Genomic DNA, 26,365 nt, shown 5'->3' with positions numbered 1-26,365 from the left:
AATATGCTTTTAGTGTTCCTCCGTGTGTTTTCATAGTTTGATAGCTAATTTCTTTTTATCTTGAAATAATATTTCATCACTAGATGTACCATAGTTTGTTTATCCATTCAACTATTGAAGAACATCTTGATTGGTTTTGTGTTGTGGCAATTATAATAAAGATGCTATAAACACTCATGTGCAGGTGTTTGTGTATATACAAGATTTCAGCTTATTTGGGTATATACCAAAGAGCAAAACTCCTAGATTGAATGATGAGTATGTTGAGTTTTGTAAGAAACCATCAAACTGCCTTCCAATGGGCTATACCATTAAGCATTCCCATCAGGAATGAATGAGAATTCCCGCTGCTTCCCATTCTACTTGCATCGCTTTCAGTCTTTTGAATTTTAGCCATTCAAATAGGTGTGTACTAGTATCTTATTATTGTTTTAATTTGCAATTAACTAACGGTATGTGATGTATGATGAGCATTTTTTCACATGATTCTTTGCCATCTGCATATTTTCTTTGATGATGTGCCTGTTTTTATTGATTTGTTTTCTTATGGTTTAATTTTTATAGATTCTTTATATATTTTGGATATTGGTACTTTATCATATATGTATTTTGCAAAGATTTTTCTCCTATACCATGGCTTATACTTTAATTATCTTAAGAGGGCCTTTCACAGGGTAGAAGTACTTAATGTTACTGAAGTGCAACTTACAATTTTTTCTTTCATGGATCATGATTTGGTGTTGTATCTAAAAGATCATCCCAAATCCAATGGTGACTCTCAGGTCACTCATGAAAATCAATAGAGGTGGTACCTAGGAAATAATATTTTTAAAGCTAGTAGGGAACAAGGGCACATGTCCCCAGAGATGTGGAAAACAAAGAAGATAAAATATTAAATTTCCTTACAAGAAATCTAAGTTCCTTACAACTTACAGCCCATTGACAAGTCTTTGAGACAGGCAGAGTGACATTCCTCTAGGAACTCAGCTGCCTTGATGATGACACTTTGCTAAGGCCAAAAGGCAATCTTAGCCCAACCTTCCAGGATCCTGTAAGTCTACTTTAACATATAAAACTCCCTTTGGAAACTTCCTTTATCTCTACCCACAACCCCTAAGATATAGGTTGGCAATCATACTTCAAGCTTATGGCTCACTGATATACATCTGAATGGTTTCATGACTGAGGTTTTCCTAGACAGTAGTAAGTGACCTGTTCCTAACAATAGCTAGTCTCCTTAAGGTCCTGGACAGCTCGCTTCCAAAATTCCTTAGAGACTTATGCAATTCCCAACCCCCTCCCTCGAGGGGTTATATACTTGAAGGTATATCATCAGTCACCTGTCACAACTCCAGTGCAGCTCTTTCTGCCCACAGGTCCTGTCCCTGTGCTTTAATAAAATCACCTTTTTGCACCAAAGATGTCTCAAGAATCCTTTCTTGGCCATCGGCTCTGAACTCCAACATTTGTTTCTTTCTTTTTTTTTTAAGTTTATTTATTTATTTTGAGAGAGAAAGAGAAACAGAGACAGAGCAGGGGAGGGGCAGAAAGAGATGGAGAGAGAGAATCCCAAGCAGGCTCCATGCTCTCAGCTCAGAGCTCAATGGGGTGGGGGTAGGGGGCTTGATCCCATGACCATGAGACCATGACTTCATCTGAAATCAAAAGTTGGACACTTAAGTGTGTGAGCCACCCAGGTGCCCCAAACCCATTTCCATATCACCTAAGATGGGCCACTTTGGCATACAGATTATTTCCAGTTAAAAGTAATCAAAACCCAGCAGATGCAAGAAAAGCTCTCTGCCTTGCCTTCAACTGCCTAAGTTTACATTGGAAAGGAGAACCTGTGCCAGGAAGACAGCTACTGATGAAGACTCCCCTTCACCTAAGAAACTTATGTACATAATAGTGCACCCCTTTTTTTCAAGACATCTCCTCCTTTCACATTCCTGCTAATGAGCCTTCTCCCCTTTGTATTGTTAGACCCTACCCCTCTCCTGAGCTCATATAAGTCCATGTTCCCTCCTCGTCTTTGGAAGTTCATGTCTCTGTGGGTTCCCCATACATACACCTATTCGATTTGGTTTTTCCTGTTAATCTGTCTCATACCAATTTGACTCAAAGTCTAGCCAGAAGGACCACAGGGCAGAGGAAGATCTTCCTTCCCAACAAGCTCATCTCTGCCCCTGTGATGCTGATGTGCTGGTACAGTGAGAAACCACTACTGTGGCAGCAATTTTGGAGTCATCTTTGGTTCAAACACTTCTCAAAGCCTAAGACCTCCTGCTTATGGAGACCTTGCTCAATCTGTTGATGAAAAATGCCTGTTACTCCTTCATTCTAAAGTATATGTGTGTTTATACATATAACACATATACATATAAATCCATAGCTCATAAAGCCTTTGATGAGACATCAATGCAAGCCACTTCTTATAATGGAGCAAAACAACATTTCAGTATAAGAATTTTGTTGTCAAATCTTAGATCTAAAAGATATTACCAAGGGCACTTGGGTGACTCAGTAGGTTAAGCTTCTCACTCTTGGTTTCCTCTCAGGTCATGATTTCACAGTTTTGTGAGTTGGGCCCCATGTGAGTTCTGTGAGTTCAAGCCCCACTGGCAGTATGGAGCTTCTTTGGGTTTCTCTCTCTCTCTCTCCGCCCCTCCCCTACTCGTGCTGTCTCTTCCTCTCTCAAAATAAATAAAAGTAAACTTTTTAAAAATTTTAAAAAATAAATATAAATTTTTTCCATACTCCTAAGAAGAACCTCAGCATTAAAAATGATCATATGTTGGGGCACATCAGTGGCTCAATTAAGTATCTGCCTTCAGCTCAGGTCATGATCCCATGTTTTGTGGGTTCAAACTCCACATCAGGCTCTCTGCTGTCGGCACAGAACTCACTTCAGATCCTCTGCCCCCACCCCCCGCTTGACCCTTCCCCACTTGCTCATGTTCACTCTTTTTCTCTCAAAAATGAATAAATAAACTTAAAAATATTTTTAAAAATGACTATATGTTGCCATGTTCCACTGACATATTTTGCATCACAAATTGACTAAGAAACATATTTCTTTTGAAAGTAATATATCTCCCTCCCAAAAAAAGAAAGTAATGTATTCACATAGTGTCCTTTTGGCTTCATTAAAAAGCACCCTACAACTATATCCTGGTACCACCATGTTCTATTTAGCTTTCCTTTGAATGACTTCCACATTCTCTCTCTCCAATACTTTCACTATCACTGCCATAATTCTGACCCTCATCGTGTTCCACAAGATTTATCGTCTCCTTTCATGAAATATTTCCATTGGAGTCTCACTATAAATATAAGAATAAAAGGCCAATTTATTTAGCAAGGCACGGAAGACTCCACAATTATGACATATCTACTTTAGCTCAGTATTAAAGCAAACCTGTCTCAAAACACAGTGTTTATTCCACAGAAGTGATGGGAAGTATGAAAGATAAATTTACCAGATCTGGGTTCATTTTACTATTCATCAGCCTCCCTCCATTATTCCTTCCTAAAACATGACAATCCTCCTTCAACACTCATCCTAGCTCATCCTACAGAATGTTTCAACTTTAGAAGTCTTGCCCTTTCTCTGAAACTTAATTGTACTAAGATCCATTTTACCATATAGTTTATTTATTTGTTTCTAGTATTTAATGAATATCAACTCATCCTTCTGAGCAAAACTGTATGCTTCTTGAGGTCAGGAATCCAGTTTTTATTACTTGGTATCACCAACATCACCTACACCAGTCTCGTTACACAAAAGGTGATCATAAATTTAACTAGTTTGTTTATTATTTAGAAAATTCCAGGACTCTTCGATTACTTTAATATTTATGTATCACTCTACGTTGTCCTTGTGCCACGAACTCTGCTAGGTACTAGAACTACAAAGATTAACAAGGTAGGTTCCCTGCCCCTAAAGAACTTACAATCTATTGAGGAAAACATGCTTGTAAATGCATCATATTAGAGGTGATAAGTACTTTCTTAGAGAGAAGCACAGGATTCTATGGCCACAAAGAAGATGACCAACTAACCCAAAGTGGGGTTGGAGAGTGGAGAAGCCTTCCTAAAGGAGATGACACTTAAGTTGGGTTGAGTCATAAGAAAGAATATAATTCATTCTTAGGTATACACCTAATAGAAATGAATGTACATATGTATCAAGAGACATATATGAGGATGATCATAACAGCTTGATTTGTAATAATCCTAAACTGGAAACTACTAAAGTGTCCATAAACAGTATAATGAATTTTAAAATGGTTGCAAATTGATACAATGAAACCCTACATAGCAATGAGAATATGTGAAATATTGCATCAAGCAACAACATGGATAAATCTCACAATGTTGAGCCAAGCAGACATATATAATGTAATACATGTATTTCATTTACATAGTTAGGAAAAGTGGTGAAAATAATCTATGGTGATAGTGGTTACGTTTGGGGAGAATGAAATACTTCGAGGGATTATGAAGAGATTTTATGCAATGTGAAGGGAATCCATGTTCTCGTTTTTCATCTGGGAGATGGTTATATGATGAGAAACAAAAAACAGTTAAATTTTACTGAAACCCAGTCCTCTTCCACTTTTACAAGAGGTAAATAAAAGTGCAGGGATCATAGAGGGGCTTATAATCATGAAACAGAGATTTAACTTTATCCAACAGACAATTTGGAAGTAATGAACTATTTTAAGCAGAAAAAGGGATATAATGCTTTTTTAAAAGATTTCTCCAGATACTTTAGGGAAAATAGTTTGGAGAGGATGAATAATAATGACAGCCAAGAGGACAAAAGGGACAGCTATTAAAGTAGTTTAGGTGAGAAATAAAGTCATACGGTTGTAGTAAAGATGGAGAAAAAAAGAAGACATATTCTGGAAGTTTTGAAGGTAGTGCTGAATATAATTTGGGCATTATTTAAATTTAACACATTAAATTTAAAGATAAGAGAGAAATTAAGAATGATTTGCTGGTTTTTTCATTTGTTTATGTGAATTCATTACATACAATAGATGGTGTTTTAGCCATAGGTGTTTGTTTAGATTTTAAGTTTGAACAGTTAGACAACAAGAGCTGCATAAGGCCGGCATCGGTCTACACTGGCCCTATATATTTAGGCTGTCCTAATCACCTTTTGTCCCTACATATATACCATAGGAACCTATAAACACTTTAGTATTTCACGTTTATCCACAATACTCTCCTGCTGTTCGTTAGCCATGGACTTGTTCTTGACTTTGTCCCTCTTTCCAGCCAACACTGATCTAAATATTTATTGGCTGATCTTGATTCCTTAATTCAACTCTTTGTATTCTTGTGATACAGAATTTCTCCAACTGTAACTTGTAAACAAATAGAAACAGAAGGACAAGAGGAACTTAGCAATAATAAAGATTCTGAGGCCATTTCCATTGGAGACACCTGAAACATAAATACAGGATTCTGCTTATTTTGAAAAGATATAGATGGAATTTATCCCCCATATATTCATAATTTGAAGCCCTAACCCACAATGTGATGGTATTTAGAAATGAGGCCATGGGGAGATAATTAGGTTTAGATGAGGTGATGGGAGGGGGCTGTCATGATGGAGCTAGTACCCTTCTAAGAAGAGGAAAAGACACCAGAGACCTCTCACTTGGCCACGAGATAACACAGTAGTAAGTACATGGCTGTCTGCAGCCAGGAAGACAGCTCTCAGCAGAACAAGACCATGCTGGCACCCTAATTTAGGAATTCTAGCCTGCATAACATTGAAAAACGAATCTCTTGTTATTTAAGCCACTCACTCTATGGCATTCTGTTACTGCAACCAAAGCTGACTAATAAAGGTATAGAAACCAAAGGCAAGAAACGTAGCTGGCCTACATGATGGGACAAAACCAGGAATGAGAAGACTAACAGGAGCTCTAATTATTCTTTTCCTATGTCTGTAGTTACATGAGCTCTTGTCTCTATTCCTCTCTGGAATACTGCTTCAGTATTATCTCTTTCTCTGAAGATTGATTTTCTTAACTTTTCCATAAACATGATATAAACACACCATTGCCAGAATGGTAATCTCGGTTCCTGAGTCTATATCTTCTCAGTTCAAGGGACCAAGAGAGACTAACTAGAATGTTGTGTCCCAATTCCAAATTCCTAGCAGAGAGAATATGAATTGTTCTCCTTGGATCAGCTGTCTGTCCCTGGTTCAGTGACCTGTGGCCAGACCTTTAAGTCATATAACCCTTTACTCAACCAGTAGGCTGTACGAGAAGGCTAAGACATAGCTCCTGAACAATCTGTCACAGAACCTGCAAGAGATGTGAGTCCTCTGAGGTACTACGAACTCACTATTCCAGACAGTGATCTGTACCTTTACAGATTTGACTGTTTTTATTAGCACATGTCTATGTGTTTGTTTCTTTCATTCCTCTTTTACAATGTTTGCCTTTTATAGTTCTATCTCCCCTCCACCTTCTCTTCTTTTTTCTCTGTCTCTCCCTTCCTCTTCCCCCACTCTATCCCCCTTGCCCAGCCCTACCTTCCTCATATCGGTTTTAGAAGCCAGCAGTGCATTGATCCTTGTAAAATACACCTCTATTATTAGGAACAGTAATTTAATGGAATATGATACTAAGAACAGATTGACATTGCCAAGGTTAATGGCCAAGTCATCTGTAACAAGATGTATTTAAAGTCAAATGGACTGTGTTATTCATGCCATTTGAAAATTTGAATAACATTAAGTTCATTTTTCTAAAATGTTCCACTGTTTCATCTTGGATAGATAACTGCCATAGTACCAACTTCAAACTATGGCTTCTTGGAGACCTGAGTCTTTAGATTCATTCCAGATGCCTTTCCCTATGAAAAAAAGAAAATGCCAGGGGAAATTGTAATATACAAGAAGAAAGGGAATGAACAACTATAGCGTATAAATAACAAGTCCCCTGGGATTTTCAGGGGCAAGGTTCCACAAAGCGAAATGTATTGGCAGTCCAGTCACATATTACTCTACTCATTGGGAATGCACTCAAAGGCCAGTAGATTACTTTTATACCAGGACTCACACTGATGTCCTTTGACAAAAGAATTTTACAAAAGGCTGCACTTTGGAAATTTCAGAACAAAGTCTTAACTCTAGAACCTCAGTACCTTGGTGAGACTTCAGTTACTTCATGGTTGCCAACTAGGTAGGCATTTGGTTACTTATGGTAATACTCCCCTGTAAAGAGCTACTGCTTTCTCTTTGATATAAGCTCATTCAAATATAAATAAAACAAAATAAAAAGGTAAATTTAAAAAAATATAAAACTACATTTCATCATATATATATATATATATATATATATATATACATACATATTCTCCAACTATATATTTGCCAACCAAACAATTCCTGATATATTTTCCTCCATAGAAAACAAAGGCCAATATGACCAACACAATGATCAACTCTTTATTATTAAAATTTTCTGCATTGTTTACTTAAACAAATATTTACAGAGTACCTATTCCATATAAACACTGAATTGTACTCAAAGGGGTACAAAAATATATATATGGCCTCTACATCTTAGAACTTAAAATCTAACAGGAAAAGGCAGACATATAGATGAGCTTATATTAGAGAAACTTAGATGTAGTACCATGTGCACAATGATGTAAAAGAGGAACACAGAGAAAACAGTCTTATACCAGTAGATGAGTTTGAGTCAGTCCCTGAGAAAAGTTTTAAGACATTAAAAAAAATTCCAGGCATAGGTAGGAAATGAATAGATGAGAAAAAATAAGAACCAGAATTGGAATGATACAAAAAAAGGAGATGGATGAAATATTGCAAAGAAAAATAGGTTAGACTTTGCGAACGATTGAGATATTTGTGGAAGGGAAAAAAGAGGAGAAAATGAAATTAAGGATAGCTACATTTTTAACATGTGGCGACTGGACAGATGGTGAAGTCCTAACAGAAACAACATATGAGATTGAGAACACGGGTTAAGAGAAGTAATGATGTAATTGATTTTATACATATTGAGTTTGAATTCCACAAATTTATCCATAAAAGTTATATAAGCAGAAAGCAGAGTGAAATGCATGTCCAAAATTAAATATAAGGGTGATAGTTAGCCACAGGGATCATTAAATAAGGAGAAGAGTTGAATTCACTAAAATAAACCATGAAGGTAGAAAGGATAGAGTACATGAGAGTTATGCAAAGAGGTCTGGGGAACAAAAACCTCATGAAATCTATAAACGGAGAGTTGCCTATGAAGAACATTAACAGAGAGTTAAAAGAAGAATCTACAGAGAACTATGCCAAACCAAAATAGATGAGTTCTTAAAAGTAGGTAGTTAACAATGTCACATAGTGTTCTCATAGTGATTCGTGGGAAGTTTGTTATCTAGCAGAGGAAGTATAAATTAATCAAACTGTGAATTTTTTATCAAGTAAACAAAATAATCAATTTACCTTTTCAAGTGATTGTTACAATCTCATAATGTTACTGTATCAAAAATCTATACAGTCCTTTCAAAGGAGGTTAAACACACACACACACACACACACACACACACACACAAGATTAGATAACAAATGAATTGAGAAAAAAATTATACATAAAAGCACTTATACATATATGTGTATATTTTAAATGCCATAAAGCCTTGGTTTGTGAGCATAATTTGTTCCGGAAACATGCTTGTAATCCAAAGCACTTGTGTATCAAAGCAAACTTCAAGAACCATTGGCTCAGTTGTGATCATGTGACATACCACATCACGTACTACTCGTATTGCAAGACATCGCTTGTTTATCAAGTTAAAATTTATTAGAAATGTTTTCTCATCTTGCAGAACACTCACAGAATAAGTTACTTGCAATCTAAGGTTTTATTGTAGTTATACAGATCCCGAGTTCTGTGTACATCAATCTAAGAATGAGGATATGGTAAGTATGTACATAACTCAACCTCATTAGAAAGTTCTTCCCTCTCTGGGTTAAAATGGACTATATTTAATACCTGGGTATAAACTATCATCTGACTGAGGCCAAATCTTTCTTCTCTGACTCTCCATAAAATCCAGTGGGTAACTATTTTGCCAGAAGCCAAACGCCAACCTCCATATAGTATTTTTGCATCCCCGATTCTGTTATACTGCCTATTGTAGCTTGAAAGGACAGATATGCTATTGCCACTTTTAAGCCTTCATATTGGACAATCCTTGCACACTCATTTAAATCATTCTAAATGATTCATTGTGGAAGGATAATTTGGGAATGGATTATTAATGGAAGCACCTTGCCAGCAACTTCATAGTAGATCCTGGAGGAGCTCGTTGCTTAAAAGGGTTTCTGTTCAAAGAATGTTTTGAAAAGAAAATCCCAACCTAGATATACTCCAGACTACTACCATGGTTTAAAGTATTACTAAAAATTGGAGAGTTCCATACTGGAACTCATTGAAAGATATGATAAATGGATTATTATTCCTAACACAGACTCTGCACGGCATTGGGATCGCAGCAGGGAAGAACAATTACAAGATATGGTAAGTAACTGCCCTTTACCCCTCAAAACATATTTATTATCTACTCAGCTTGTAGGTTATGCTTTGTTTATAAGATGTCAAGGGCTTTAAATTATTAAAAATATATTTAAAACACATAAGTTGGTTTAAGTTAACGCCTTCAGAATTAGCCCCAGGGAGCCAAGCTAAGTGAACTGCTTTCACACAAAAAGTCTTCTGATTAGGCTCAAAGTGTGATATAAGTTAAAATTTACTACATTTGAAATTTATCTGTAAACTGAGAAATAATTTTTGGACTTGCTACATGTTATCCCTTATTTCCAAAATGATATCACACTCACCTTTAGCTAATCAGAAAAATGTATCCGGTGAAAAATCAGAAAAATGTATCAGATACACATAGCATATTACACAGCAAAGTTGACACAAAAACAAGATCTATCTAAATCCACATTTGGAACAGATAGGTAACGGGTTAGAGGGGCTTCTGCTGCCAAAGACATTTGAGAAGGTTATACTGTACCTTCCCCAATATCACAAGGTGGAGATTCTCTCCACCATATTCTAACATAGTATTTCTATGGCTCTGGTCCCAAAGCAACATAAATTTTAGCCAAGATTTTAAAATATCCAAAGACCATTATCTGCAAGAAGGCTAGGAGATATGGGTGGGAAGAACTGTTCATAATATAACTCCATGATGTGGTTCTCAATATTCACAGTGCAACAATCATTGTTCCAGTCCCTTGGCTGGGAGTAAGAAGTTAAATGACACCAATCTATTTTAGACTTCTATCTTCCCTTGAGATCATCACTATAGTCCACCTCAAGTCCAAAATTTGAAGAATACATAAAAATATTGTGAGAAAGTATGATGAAAATTCATTCATGGGCCTAAAGGATATTTCTACTTCCAGTAGGGAAAAACAAGTCAATTGCCTTGTTGAACAAAATGAGTGTTCTGGTCCTGCTTCAAAACAGTCCTATTTACGGAACATACCTATTAACACCATAATAATTTACCCTATATGTAAACCCAATTGGAATTTTCTCTAGTTACATTTACCCTACTCAGATCACCCCTTTGCTTTGTGTGGATGCACATCTAATTTTTATACTACATGCATTTATACTCACTTATTAACTAAGGACTATGCCTTCTGTTTATTCACAGACAACCCACGTATTCCGTAATGCCTAGTTAAGGGTTCTGTGTAACTTTCAGTGTGATCTGCACAGAGCAGACATTCAATAAATGTTTATACTTAATAACAAAATTAACATAAATAAAGTGAGCAGTCAATAAATAATTGCTGATTGACTAGAGTTGTTATTCTGAACATTTTTCTAAAAATCACTCAGGAGAATTAGTTTTCAAATCAAAGTCATTCATTTGTACCATTCATCATGTTTATGCAATGGAAAACAAAATGGCATAATAATTTATTTTGAAATAAGCCTCCCAGCTTATCACATTCAAGAATCTCTCACCAGTGACTACTGCTGACCCCAGTATCAGGAGCTTCATTTTAAGAGTGAATTGTCCAAATTCACTGAATACTCTCCTTTGAAACCTCATCATGTGCTAAATTTTGCCATGAGCTGAAATCATTTCACTTCACCCGTGCAGGAACAGTAGATAAATAGGTACTGTGCACAAAAGTACATCATGTCCTGCATGACAGGAGTCTAATATGATAAATGAGTTTTTGTGGAAAAGAAAAACTTTCTAGGTAATGAAGGCCAATATTAAGTTAGAAGGAATAGAGCCTTAAATTAGTTAAATCAAGGGGATGTTCCCTGAGATAAATAATTTGGTACTGTTGCATATAACTCTCAGTACTTTGGTGTAATATTCTGAATGTATAACTTAATAGAAAGTATGCCCAAAGTGAGTTAAGTCATGACTAATAGAACAAATTTTACAAAATTGTAGTAAAATGCCAACTGTTTACTTTGCAAGTAGTCTCCCCTTAGAAATTGGTATAATCAATCTCTGATACCAATCCTAGTCAGCATATGGAATAGCTTAAGTATCTGTTGTACACACACACACACACACACACACAAAACTGGTTCTCAGAGGAAATGCCCCCATTGATTGATTTTAAGGTATAGTCTGTCTAAATTAAGATTGCCCTATTTTACCCAGGAATATTCTTTTCTTCACAGAAAATCTCATTTCTTTCACAAAGCTATTGTCAATCTTCTAATTCTTTCCACAACCCCCTTCAGACGGCCTCCTGCAGGTCACAGAGTGAATAAGCATTCTAAAATGGTAAGATCATCCTGTGACTTCACTCGTGTTTTTCTTTTTTTCTTTTTTTAATATTTATTTATTTTTGAGAGAGAGAGACAGAGAGAGAGACAGACAGAGAGCACGAGCAGGGGAGGGGCAGAATCTGAAGCAGGCTCCAGGCTCTGAGCTGTCAGCACAGAGCCCGATGGGGGCTCGAACTCACAAGCTGTGAGATCATGCCCTGAGCCGAAGTCGGACGCTCAACCGACTGAGCCACCCAGGTGCCCCTTAACTCATATTTTTCTTATCTTCGTTTAAACATGGCACAAAATAGTGTATTCCCACAACACACACACACACACACACACACACACACACACACACACTCTACAAGTTTACAAGGTATGGAACTTAAAAGTATCCTTTACTACCAAGACATTTCCAGAATATAAGTGCCCAGATCCCCCAAATCCTTCTTTAAAATAAGAACTATCTTTCAAGACCTGTTTCCAGTGGTCCTATGTCCCAGAAAAAACTCAGATGTCATGTGATCTATCAATCGACTACACACTAAAAAGCACCTGGTAATCAGTCTATTCCAGGATAAGGTGAAGCAAACATATGAGAATTTCTCCTTATGCATTTAAATTGCCGTTCTAAAAGGCTTCTCCTTTTGTGACTCCACATTTTCCTAATTATTTTAATTGCCTGAGCAATTATCATTTGTCAGCTCAGAAATTAAAGGGAAACAATGATAAATACCAGACTTTGGGTATTTATTCTTAGCACTAATAACTTTTTGCTTATTACCTCAATTTAAACAGCAATATTTTACTTTGAGTGAGAGTTATTTTTAATTCAACAAGTAGCTAAAACCTTTTATGCTTTCCCTAAAGTGATGCCTCACATATGAGGTGACCTACAAGTAAAAGAGCACACTGAGAATTTTCTTTTCATACAAAAGCACACGGTCATAGCTGCACATCTCTTTTCAGAGTTCACATGGGATGAAGGTGGTGTGGAGGGAAAATATGTCAATTAAAAAACCCACAGATGCTCCATGGGAGAATTCCACTTTTGTTTATGATTAGAAAGTCACAAGAGAATATCTTTCCCACTCTAAAAAGGAGAACAAGTTGTAAAAGCCACAATGGTCATATTTTTAACACATTAAGGTGGCTGAGGAGGCAAGGTATACCAAATAATCTAAGTTACATAAAGTCATGACCCCTTCACAGGAGACAAGAGACACATAACTTATTTTCCAAGCAAAGCAAGAGGAGCAGCAAACTTGTCACAGACTGAAGAAAAAACAAAAAGCCAACATATTTACTAACTTTTGGCCACCGCGTGTGGGCTGGAATGTTGGAGTAGAACCCTGCAAAGCCCTAGTCACTTGGCAATCTGCATCAACTGCCAATCTTTTCTTATGGACATTTCACAAAGGGCACAGCAGCAGCATACCAAAGGCTGCTGACAGGATAGGAGAGACAGAAAAACTTCAAAGGTGAATAGGACCATCACTGAGTTAATGGCATGGACACATCAATGGTTGGGACATTAAACCACTATAGGATGCTGAGATACACGAAGCTTCAGCAAGTGTAAGAAATGGCCCACCAAAGAATAAGGGCACATTAGCAGGATGAAGATACATAAACCTAGGCTTGCTGAAGTAGAGCTACATACAGAGCAGAGAAAATTATCCTAAGCCTTAAAACGCTGGTGTTTGAGGGGCGCCTGGGTGGCGCAGTCGGTTAAGCGTCCGACTTCAGCCAGGTCACGATCTCGCGGTCCGTGAGTTCGAGCCCCGCGTCGGGCTCTGGGCTGATGGCTCGGAGCCTGGAGCCTGCTTCCGATTCTGTGTCTCCCTCTCTCTCTGCCCCTCCCCCGTTCATGCTCTGTCTCTCTCTGTCCCAAAAATAAAATTAAAAACGTTGAAAAAAAAATTTTTTAAAAATAAAAAATAAATAAAAAATAAAAAAAAAAAACGCTGGTGTTTGAGCTACAGAGCAAAAGAAAAAAAGCCTGTGTGGTTTGGAAATTTGACAGCTGGATATGAGGAGGATGAAATCAGAATTCAGGGAGGATGAGACATCCAAAAATGAATAAACAGAAAGTAAAACCCAAGAAAAGAGCACAAGCTTCCCTTGCGTGTTTCAATAAATACTAAGCTGAATGAACGTAGATTGAAACTTCACAAGGTCAGGCGAGGAACAAGAATCAGGTAAGGGACAACTGCTAGAGGACAGCAGCAAGCAGAGCAACTATCACCGTTCCTAAGACTGAGAGCTCTTTGATTGTCCAGCAATCAGAGGACAGGGACATCACTGAATTAACAAAGCATTCAGTATGGACACCAGGAAGGTCTATAACATAGGGACAGAACTAAATTGGAACTAGCGAATACAATTCTAGAGCCACCCTTAAGAATGTTTTAAAAAAATACTCAAAAGGATGTAACCAATTCACAAATATCTTCACAGCTTGTCAGAATAAAATTCATTGTTTTTAAATAGAGAGACAAGAATAAACAGACACACAGCAAAATAGTATTCACAACATCCAGGACACAATAAAACTTAACGGACAATTGAAAAAGCAGGAAATTGGTACCAGGAATTAGAGGGAGAGGGAAACAGGTACTTGTTGTTCAACACGTAAATATTCAGTTATACAACATAAATAAGTTCCAGAGATATGCTGAACAACTTAGTACCTATAGATAAAATGATAGTATTGTGCATTTAAAATGTTAAAGAATAGGGGTGCCTATCTGGCTCAGTCAGAAGAGCATGTGACTCTTGACCTCAGTGTCATTTTTTTAATCCCAACATTTTTTTACGGTTTATTTATTTATTTTGAGAGAGACAGAGAGAGAGAGAGGGTGTGTGTGTGTGTATGTGTGTGTGTGTATGTGTGTGTGCATGTGAGTGGGGAAAGGGCAGAGAGAGAGAGAGAGAGAGAGAGAGAGAGAGAATCCCAAGCAGGCTACACACTGCCAGCACACAGCCCCACTCAGAGCTCGATCTCACCAACTGTGAGATCATGACCTGAGCTGAAATCAAGAGTCAGACACCCAATTAACTGAGCCACCCAGGTACCCCTCAGTTGTGAGTTTGAGCCCCACAAAGGGTGTAGAGATTACTTAAATAAAAAATTTTTAAAAATAAAAATAAAATAAAATTTTAAAGAATAAATCTCAGGTCCAGTATTTGACAAAATCCTATATATTTTCATGAAAAAAAAAGATATATAAGGAAATTTCCTCAATCTCATATATCTATGGACAACCACAGGTAACATCATATTAAATTATGAAGACTGTGTGCTTTCCTACTAAGACTGGAAAGAAGACAGAGATGTTTCTCTTGCCACTTACATTCAACATTATACTGGAGGTTTTTACCAGGTCACTTTAAGCAAAATAATAAAATAAAATAAAAGGAAACCATATTGGAAAGGAAGACTCTCTAATCATAAGTGACATGATATAGGGGCACCTGGGTGGCTCAGTCAGTTACGCGTCCAACTTCGGCTCAGGCCATGATCTCACGGTCCATGAGTTCGAGCCCCATATTGGGCTCTGTGCTGTCAGTTCAGAGCCTGGAGCTTGCTTTGGATTCTGCGTCTCCCTCTCTCTCTGTCCCTCCCCCACTCACACTCTATCTCTCTCTCTCTGTCTCTCAAAAAATGAATAAACGTTAAAAAATTTTTTTAAATAAATGACATGATATTGTATTAGGAAAATCCTAACAAATCCACTAAAAGACTATTACAACTCATTAAAATTTCATACAAGTAACAGGATATGAGATCAATACACAAAAATCAATTGTACCTATACATTAGCAATGAAAACTCTGGAAATGGAATTAAGAAAATGACTCCATTACCATGCCATGAAGAAGCATAAAATATGTAGAAAAAAACTTAACAAAAAAATTTGTAAACGTACCTTTTGAAAACTACAAAACATTGCTAAAAAGTAAATACTGAGAACAAACTGAGGGTTGATGGGGGGTGGGGGGAAGGGGAAAGTGGGTGATGGGCATTGAGGAGGGTACCTGCTGGGATGAACACTGGGTGTTGTATGGAAACCAATTTGACAATAAATTTCATGAAAGAAAGAAAAAGAAAGAAAGAAAGAAAGAAAGAAAGAAAGAAAGAAAGAAAGAATAAATACATGGGAAAAAAGTAAATATAGAAGATCTAAATAAATGGAAAGCCAAACCATGTTCATGGGTCAGAAATTTAATATTGACAAGAATCCCTAAAAATTCTACATATCCAATTAATCATCTAAAAATCCCAGCTGACTTTCATGCAGAAATGTACAAAATTATCATAATATTTGTACAGAAATGTAAAAACAAAACAAAACAAAAGAGAAAAGACAAAATGATATTTAAAATGAAGAACAAGTTGGAGGACTCACATTTCCCAATTTTAACACTTATTACAAAACTATAGTGTGTGTGACATTGTGACATCTTTTTCAAGTGAAACTGGGACAAGAATAGATATATGGCCCAAAGGAATGGAATTGAGCACATAAAAATAAATTGATAAATCTATGGTCATTTTATTTAAACAAGGGTGCCATGCCAATTCAAGAGAGAAAAATAGTCTCTATTAACAAATGTTGCTGTGATAAGTGAGTATTGTTATGCAAAGAATGAAGTTGGACCTCCATCTTACACTATATGCAAAAATTAACTGAAATATAGACCTATATTTAAGAGCTAAAGTGGTAAACTTCTCAGGAGAAAATACAAGAGAAAAAGTTCAGGATCTTACATAAGGCAATACTTTGTTAAGATATGACACAAAATGCACAAGCGATAAAAGACAGAATAGATGAATTACACTAAAGAAAATTTAAAACTTTTCTGCTTTTTGGTATTCATTAAGAAACTAAAAAGATAACTCAAAGAATGAGTATAAGTTTTTTCAAATCATGTCTCATAAGAAATTTGTATGTAGAAAAAAAATATAAATAATAATCTTCAACTCAACAATAAAAACACAATCAATTTAAAAATGGGCAAAGGACTTGAATAGACCTTACTCCAAAGATATTCCAGAATGGCCAGTATGCATAGGAAAATAATGTCAAAAACATTAGTCATTAGGAAAATTCAAATGAAAACCACAATGAGATATTACTTCATCCTTACTGGAAAAGCTATAATAATAATAATAATAATAATAATAATAATAATAATGAAGAGGAGGTAGAGAAGGAAGAAGAAAGGAAGGAAGAAAGGAAGGAAGGAAAAGGAGGGAGGAAGGGAGGGAAGAAAAACAAGGACTGTAGGGGTTGTTGAAAAATTGAAAACCTAATACACTACTAGTTGAAATATCAAATGCTTTGGTATCTGAGAAAAACAATTGGGGTTTCAATACTGGTTTCAAAATATTGTACAATAAGATTATTTTTAATTACCTCAAGAAATAAGGTTAAAAATAACATAAGTTAAACAGTAGGACAAAGCCATTCTTAAGTTTAATATACAGATGCATGCATGAAGTCATTCATGCTTACAAGAATTCAACCATTCAAGTGAGCTTTAACTCTTTTCCAACAGCAAATGCAAAAAGCAAAATATGATCTATTACTTAATTATAAGATAAAACTTTAAGTGAATAATCTCTTTTATGTGTCCTCATAATGGTGACATTACAGTTTGCCCAACATCCTTAAGTTGATTTTAAAAATTACTTTCATAGAGCTATTTCTTATGGTGTATGTGTTTAACATCATGGTAACGTTTAATACCATAAAACTACATGCATCTGCAACCTACACAACGAAGCTTGAGTGCACAGCTTTCTGATGGCCTGGGTTTGACTTTGAGCCAAATTTTAGTATTTACAGAATGAAAGAATTATATCCTTCATATATTCAGCAATCCATCAAAATTCTTTTTTTTTTTTCCAAACAAGTTTTAGATGAGTTAGAAGTATAGCAAATCTCAACAGGGACCAGGAGAGTAAAATAAATGAAAGAAATGGGGTATTTTAAATTAAAAAAAAACTACAAATACAATGAAAAAATGATGTTTAACATATGGCTACCTCCATTTGAGAGGTTGGGTGTATGGTAGAGTCTATAACTATCAACCAGCTGATTTTTACTATAACCAAAATATGTGACATATGTTGCCAGATCTCTTACTTTTCTTTGCATATCACTCAGAGATCAGATAAAAGAAACCATAAACCACTAAGACTCTTTTAAGAATGAAAAATAAAGGGCTTCAACACAAAGAAACCAAATGATGGCAATTTGTTGAGGCTGGGTGTCGAAGAATGAATGGCAGGAGAACAATGAAGAATCTGACCTCAAGTAAAATGCCAACACAACTTCAATCTGGAAAGTGAGAAATCCTGAATTTTTCCCTTGAACTGTTGTCTCTATGAAAGATTCTAAAATCCAGGGGGTGCCTGGGTGGCTCAGTCAGTTAAGCATCCCAGTCTTGGTTTTGGCTCAGGTCATGATCTCGTGGCTTCATGGGTTGCCTTGCATCGGGCTTTGTGCTGGAAGCCTGCTTGGGATTCTCTCTCTCTCTCTCTCTCTCTCTCTCTCTCCATTTCTCTCTGCCCCTCCCCGACTTGTGCTGTCTCTGTCTCTCTCAATATAAATAAACTTAAAAAAAACATTCCAAAATGGAATAAGTATTGGTAAAAGAGTCACTCAAAATAGAGTCGGAAGTATATTGAGGGAGTAGTGCCTATGTACATCTCCTGTTTAAATTCTCTAGATGACATGAAAATTGACTTTCTATTAGTTGCAAATTCAACCACCTCCCAGAAAATATGTTTTACATTGGAGTGAAATAAATATAATGTAACACCTTAGTCAAATATCAATCATGTATTAGACAGTCAATTTAAATCTTACTACCACCAATCATAATTCTTTCAAAACAACTGATGTAACTTTGTTAGTTTTTACCTTCAAAGCCTGAACTTCCTGCTTTCAATTCAGAGCACATTTTTGATTTTGGAACACTCTGTGTCTCCTGGATTGCAATCTCTAAGACACCAAATAAACCATTTTGATTGTTTTACAGGCTAGTCTTCTTGATTGACAAAACCAAGAGCAATAAAGTAAGGAAGTTAATAGTTATTTCCAGACATATGTCATTAATATTAGGTCCACACTGGCAACAGAAATAATAACAACAACTAAAGGATTTGTCTTCTGCCCCGGGTTCTTGATTCCCTCAAAGCTGGTGACAGAAATACTACTAGAGATAAACCAAAAACCTCTGTGATCATGTTTGCCAACAGAAGCTGCTAGAACATCTGCTTTTTAAATCTAATTTAAGTATATCTGATCGGTGAAAGCTAAAGCTAAATACCTAAAAGTACCACTTCGAAATGTAATATAAAAATTTTCAGCAAAAAATGTGTGTGTGAGAGATGCATGCAGAGTAACAATCCACATTATTCACATTTTGTTTTCATGCAAAAATCAAGAGTTTTAAAGGGTTGCAATTAATTCAGTTTAAAAAAAAAAACAAAAAAAACCAAATGGCCAGAACAACAGTGTCTACATCTTTGAGCCCATCCAGCTTTAAGAGAAAAAAATGGATTGTATTTTACGGCCCATATCAGTATGGAGGAATAGAAGACCAAGCCCTCCCCTCCATTCCATAAAGGAATACCAATTTGTATACAGTTCTTTACTTTACAGAAAGTAGTTAAAATTGTATTTATCTTACAAAAGTAGAAGTGCTTGATAAAATAGCTCAACAATATGCAAATCAATAGAGTAAAAATGAAAACTCTCCCCTCTCACCTACTGCTGCCACTCCCGCTTTGTGACCACTATTAACACTGTGAAATAAATTATATGTCACTTAAAAGAGAGAAATAAAAAGGCAGGAAAATGCCACCAATAGTCAAGAGAAAGCAATTTTACATAGAAGCTAACCATTAGCCCAAATGACAGATACAGCTTACAAAGACTTAGCACTTTAAAACACCAAAAAAGAAAGTATTTCTTACAATTCTGTGGGTTGACTGGGTAGTTCTTCTACTGCAATGCAGTGCCCAGGCCTTGGTTCTCCTCACTGTGGAATCTCTTTTCACATTATGTCTTTTCCTCCAGGACCTTCCATATCTGCACTTTGATTTGATTTTGATTCTCAGAAGTGCTCGGGATTTAACAAATTGCATGAGGCCATTCTTGACCTTGAGAACAATTTGTTAGCTGGAAAGGTGATAAGTGAGAAAAAAGATTTATCAATTCTAAACCAGTAAGTCATATACTGGTACTATTTACTTCACATTATTTTTAACATTGAACACTCTCTTCTTTAACTCTTCTCCCACTTCCCATACTTTATTATACACAGACAGCTACAAGAAGCCAACTCATACCTTTGAATCTTTGACAATCACCTTATCCAGATCTAAAAGTTTGTTAGGTACTTTTTCTACCTTCAAAGTTATAAAAGGTAACAATATTATCAATGTGGTGCCAATACGTTCCACAAAATGCCCCAAAAGCAGTTTCCTCACTGCTCTATCAGCCTTCAACAACAACTTCCTCTGTACTCCTCCTGTCCTCCAGTGTCAAAGACAATAGTATATATTTTGTGTTTTTGTTAAAGTAACACTCCACTTCTTTGTGATAATTCTATTCAGTTATCTATTATGGTTTAACAAGCACCATAAACACAGTAAAACAACAATGATTTCTTATTTCTTGCAAGTCTTTAGGTTGACTCAGTATTAATTCTCAACGACATAGTATCAACTGGGGTCACTCATATGACTGCATTCACCGTGGAGGTTAGCTGGGCAACTAAGATTCCTGCAGGGCACTTATATACCACAGACTGTCTCATCTTCCAGTTCTTCTTTCCATGACCTCCACAGCAGAGGGATAGCATGGACTACCTTATAAAATTGCAGGTGGTCTCCAAGGGAGCAGAAAAAGTAAGTTCACAGGCCCAGAATGGTGGTTCCCAAAAGTAACAAGGCATCACTTCCATGGCAATCTATTAGTCAAAAACTTACAAAGACAACCCATTTTTAAAAAGAGTGAAATTGGCCTCTTTACTATTTATAGGAAGAATACCAGACCAAACTGGGAGGGAAAGAAATTGTTGACAACCAATCTGTCAAACTCAGCAACATACAGAATGGAAAAACTCAACCCTCAAGTTGGACACAAACAAAGAAAACTGGATCAACCTAGGCCTATAGAGTAAAATTGCTGCAAACCAATGAAAAAGATAATCTTAAAATCTGCCAGAGAAAAACTAAATTCTACATAGATATGAACAATAGCAGCTGACTTCTTTAAAAAATTAAACAGATACTAGAAGACCATAAAATTTTTTATTTCAAGTGTTGAAAAAAACTGTCAAGTTAGAATTTTATGCACTGCAAAATTACATTTCTTTAAAAAAAGATTTTATTTTTAAGTAATCTTAACACCCAACGTGGGGCTCAAACTCACAATCCCAAGATCAAGAGCCACACACTCTACCAACTGAGTCAGCCAGGTGTCCCCCAAAATTATATTCCAAAAATAGATTACATGAATGTATTTGCAGACATGCAAAAGCCAAAGAATTTGTCTCCAATGGTCTTATACCACAAGAAATAATTTTAAAAAGTAGTTGTTCAGGCAAAAGTGTATATAATACCAGATGAAATCCCAGATTGTCAAGGAAAAAATGAAGAGCACCAGAAAAGTTAAGTATGTGGGTAACTATAAAAACATATATTCAACAAAAATAAAACATTCAATATATGTGTACAACAACTTATTATGAGGTTTATAATGTAAGTAAAAATATCACAAGTATATATAACAGAGGCCAATATGGAATTATACTAATCTAAGATTCTTACACTGTATGGAAGCTAGTTGATATTATATGAAATTAAACACAACAAATAGAAAAACCCTAAAATCAATGAAATAGAAAGTGGGTAAATTATACAAAAACTCAATACAACCAAACATTTTTCTTTTAAAAATTAATACGATTGGTAAATCATTAATTGGACGAATAAAGAAAAGAAGAAATATGACAATAATTACCTATAATGGGAATGAATAGGGGCATCACTATAGTTCCTACAGACATTAAAAGTATAAAAAGGAAAAGTTATGAAGAGCTTTATGCTAATAAATATGAAAACTGAGAGGAAATGATCAAAGTCCTTGGAAGATACAATCTACCAAAACTCAAAATAGAAAATGTGAATCAGCCTCTTTCTTTAAAAAAAAAAAAAAAAAGAATAGAAAATCAAAAGTGTTCCCACAAAGAAATCTTTAGGCCCAGGTGATTTCTCTGGTGACTTCTATCAAACACTTCAAGAAAAATAACACCAAAAATACACAAATTCCTTTAAACCTTATAGTAGAAGAGAATATTTCCCACCTCATTTTATGAGACCAGCATACTTCCACTAACCAAACTTGACAAAGAATGACAAAAGAAAATTAGATATGGATATTACTCATGAATATAGAAAGAAAATTCCTCTATAAAATAGCAACAAATAAGTATCAGCATATCAGCCATATATAAAAAAGATAATACAATCATGACTAAGTAGGATTTATCCTAGTAATACAAAGTTGATTTATCATTTTAAAAGCAATTAATGAAATTCACAAGTAGACAAAAATTAAAGTCGTATTATCTAGTTAATAGATGCAGAAAAAGCATTGCACATACCTTAATACCAATTAAGGGTTAAAATAAAAACTTTCAGCACACTAGTAGCAGAAGGAAATTTCATAAACCTAATAAAGGGAATCCGTAAAAAAATATATATATAATCTCACTTAGCCCAGATTATTCAGTTAGAAATATCTGGGAATCCCTCACTGGAATTGAAAGTAAAGCCACAAATAGAAAATCAATTAACCAGCACAAACTAAAAAAATTTCCAAATTGGATTTAAGCTAAAATCAGAACAAAGTGCAAGCATGCACACATACACAAACACACAACTACACATATGTTCACAGATTTTTAAAAATACATGTTATTGGTAATTTTTAATTATTCTTTTGAAAATATCATAACGTTAATGGAGAAAGATGAAAGGCTGCCATGTAAAACTAAGCAAAGTGTACATTGCACAACCAAGAGTGCAACATTCACACAGATAACTATGTAAAATTTAAAATGTGGTGGTCCTTTATGTGGTACTTGCCTCTGGCAAACTTATTCAAGAAGTATGAATGACCTCTACAAAATTGATTCCTATAAAACTCACACTACAATATTACATTAAGAAACCAGGTTAATACTTACCATAAAGTATATTTTCATATCTGCTTCCTAATTTGTTTTCAGTGTTTTGCAAAACTAGTTTTCAGTACTCATCCAACCTACCAACAGAAGCACCAGCGTTGCCCTTCCTGAGAAGTTTTCTGATGCAATATACTTCTCGATCACATTTTCCTTCCTCAAAATAAAGCTGTGCTGAATGAAATGTTCTTAGAAGACAATCTGCAGAATTATCATTGAGAGGCTAATAGTTGATAATTTATATTATTATCTAATATTTATATTGATTAATATAGATAGCAATATCTTGCAGATTGTTTTTTCCCAGAAAATACAAGAGGTTATTAAAATAGTTCTTTCTTATTAGACTACACATAAAAGCCACAATTGATCCATTAAATAATAACTCAAGTGAAGTATTTCCACCAGGAAATCAGCTAATAGAGTCCAGGTCTATTGCATTCTATGGTTCAAACTTGGTATGAGACTAGAATCCAGAAGAATTGATAGTTAATGCAGTGCAGTAATTCCCTCTCATATATCAGCTATCTCAACTGCATTTTTGTCAGGAGCTCGATAGCAGTCACTTCAAAACTGAACTCTCAGAAGTCTGCCTAGTATTCTGATGTGCCAAGCTACCGATTAAAGAAAAACTTTAGATATCTGATAAGCTAAAGACTATGCTGACATTCTGCTGTATGATAATTCAGAGACCTAACTTGTATTCTTGCTGACATGCAGCTAGCCCACCTATACATAGAACTCCCTGCAGGATTGCCTTTAGGCATGGCCAAATGTTTTCTTAAAAAAAATTTTTTTAATCTATTCTAGTACTTAAACAGGAATCCTCTTGCATTCTCAGAGTTCAAAATCAAAAGACATAGAAGAGATCATCTTGACCTAGAAAAAGTTAAGCAAAAATCTTACCATGAATTTAAATCATCCTAGCTTATCACTTTGTTGTAGGCCATCTGATTTGAAGCAGCACTTCATTCAAATACGACTACTAGATTGGGAATCTCAAATAGTTGAACAAATTAACTAGCTAGGTGGAATTACTGGTATTCACTTGAATAATTGAACATATACCAACATAAATTCCCTTTTTCTATGCCAGACTACATTTGATGTTTTGATCACAATGTGGTAGAGATATCGAGACAATACAATACAGATACTTGTCAAAAGCTTCATTACCCAGTGAAAAACTCACACAAAATCCAGGTAACCACTGTACAAATACTCAGTGGTAACACACTCATAAGTCCAGCATTGACACTAATCCATTAGTGATTGTGATGTAGACAAAAATGATTTTACTTACAGCCAATGGGAGTGCCACTGCAGAGACTACAGAGTAGATATTCCAGAAAAAGCACTGGAAGCTCTAATACATTTCTTCATTTCCATGGGTAGATACTGTCAACCAAAGTGAAATCAAATTACAACCCATGTCTTACCCAGGACTCAAAGGGAAATTGTAACTACATAAATACTTATAGGAAAAAAAAAACACAAAACACAACTTATGCCAAATTCAAAAGCTATTATTTTCTCTCACTGCATATCTCTGAATTCCAATTACTTTGGCATATCTTGATTAGGACCAATGGTCACAAACTACTAGTCTCATTTGTTTCCAAGATAAAGGAAAATACACTCGTCAAAGTGTGGCATTATAACATCAGAAAATCAATTAATGTAATATACCATATCATGAAAATAAAAGACAAAACCCACATGATTTTATCAACAAATAGAAAAACAATTTGGCAAAACACAATATCCCTTCATAATAAAACCAATAAACCAAACTAAAGGAAAGTTACAGGAGCTTACAAAGGGCATCTGTGAAAACCACACAGTTAACATCATACTTGATGATGAAAGACTGAGTGATTTACTCAAGAATAACAAGAATGTCTACTCTCATTAGTCCTATTCAACACTGTACTGGAGTTTCCAGCCAGAGCGATTGCACAAGAAAACTATATACAAGCTTCTATATTGGAAATAAATATCATGACCTCTATTTGCAGATGGCAAGATTTTGTATGTACTAAATCCTACAGAATTCACACAAAAAGCTAAGAGAATAAATGAGTTCAGCCAGTTAGCAGGATACAAAATCAATATAAGCAGGGGCACCTGGGTGGCTCAGTCAGTTGAGCGTCTGACTTCGGCTCAGGTCATGATCTTACTGTACACTGTACATGAGTTCAACCCTGCATCGGGCTCTTGTGCTGACAGCTCAGAGCCTGGAGCCTAATTCGGATTCTATGTCTCCCTCTCTCTCTGCCCCTCCCCCACTCATGCTCTGTCTGTCCCTCTATCAAAAATAAACATTTAAAAAAATCAATATAAACAAATCAATTTACTTTCCATGCAATAGCAATGAATAATCCAAAAATTTTAATTAAGAAAATAATTCAGGGTGCCTGAGTGGCTCAGTCAGTCAAGTGTCTGACTCTTGATTTCGACTCAGGGCATAATCTCACAGTTTGTGGATTTGAGCCCCACATTAAGCTCTGTGCTGACAGAGTATGGAGCCTGTTTGGGATTCTCTCTCTTCCTCTCTCTGCCCCAGCTGCCCCCCTCAAAAATAAATGAATAAACTTCAAAAAAGAAAATAATTCAACTTATAATAGCATCAATAAAAATAAAATGCCTAGGAATAAACTCTGAAAACTACAAAAGTCGCTGAAAGAAATAAAAGAGGATCAAAATACATGGAAAGTAATCCCATGTTCATAGAACAGAAGAGTTAAAATTGCTAAGATGACAAAACTGATCAAATTGACCTACAGATCCAATACAATCTATAAAAATGCAAACTGTCTCTTAGGAAATTGAGAAACTAATCCTAAAATTTATATGGAAATTCAAAGGAACCCAAATAGCAAAAACAATCTTAAAAAAGAATAAAGTTGAAGGACTCATGCTACAGATTTCAAAACTTGAAACACAGCTATAATAATCAAGAAAGAGAAATAATGGCATACAGATAATTACACAGATCAATGGAATGGAAGATGGGAGTCCAGAAGTAACACCCCTTTGTTTATGGCCAACTAATTTTTGACAAGAGTGTCAAGATGATTCAATGTGGAAAGAATAGCTTTTAACAAATGATTCTGGTACGACTTAATATTCACATGCAAAAGAAGGGAATTAAATGACTTCCTCACATCATAAAAAACTAAACTGAAAATGGTCTGCAGACCTAAATGTAAGAGCCCTAAGAAACCTCTTTAAGAATATGACTCTAGGGGTACCTGGGTGGTTTAGTCAGTTTAGCATCT

The sequence above is a fragment of the Neofelis nebulosa genome, chromosome X (assembly GCF_028018385.1).
Source record: "Neofelis nebulosa isolate mNeoNeb1 chromosome X, mNeoNeb1.pri, whole genome shotgun sequence".
NCBI lineage: Eukaryota > Metazoa > Chordata > Mammalia > Carnivora > Felidae > Neofelis > Neofelis nebulosa.
Note: the sequence above shows the minus strand (reverse complement) of the source record.